Raw genomic sequence first — 508 nt, 5'->3', positions numbered from 1 at the left:
AGCCCATGGTGAGGGCGCCTTCTCAACAGATTCTTATATCTCTCCCATGCATCGTAGAGTGTTTCTAGATCCATCTACACAAAAGAAGAGATATCATTCCTTAATGTAGCTGTTTTAGCCGGGAAAAAATATTTTAGTAAAAACTTTTCTTTCATTTGTTCCCAAGTAGTGATTGACCCTCATGGTAACGAGTTCAACCACTGTTTAGCCTTATTCCTTAATGAAAAGGGAAATAATTGAAGACGAATGGCATCATCAGAGATGTCATTGATTTTAAATGTGTCGCAAAGTTCCATAAAATTCGTCAAGTGAGTATTTGGATCCTCATCCTACAAGCCATCAAACTGAACAAATTGCTGTATCATTTGAATCGTGTTAGGTTTCAGTTCAAAACTATTTGCAGCAATAGCAGGCTTAACTATACTTGACTCAGTTCCTGTTAAATTCGGTTTAGCATAATCATACATAGTTCTTGGAGCATGATTCTGATTTACTGGATCAGCGGCAA

General features: G+C 37.2%; 1 non-coding gene across 1 annotated transcript; it reads left to right on the top strand.

Annotated features, from left to right (window-relative positions):
* On the top strand, positions 1–107 carry LOC128279819 (small nucleolar RNA R71). The gene has a single exon (XR_008270014.1). It is a non-coding gene; the product is annotated as a small nucleolar RNA R71 (small nucleolar RNA).
* The last annotated feature ends 401 nt before the right edge of the window (positions 108–508 follow it).

This window comes from Gossypium arboreum, chromosome 8 (assembly GCF_025698485.1).
Source record: "Gossypium arboreum isolate Shixiya-1 chromosome 8, ASM2569848v2, whole genome shotgun sequence".
Taxonomy (NCBI): domain Eukaryota; kingdom Viridiplantae; phylum Streptophyta; class Magnoliopsida; order Malvales; family Malvaceae; genus Gossypium; species Gossypium arboreum.
This window is presented reverse-complemented; position numbering and strand designations above follow the sequence as displayed.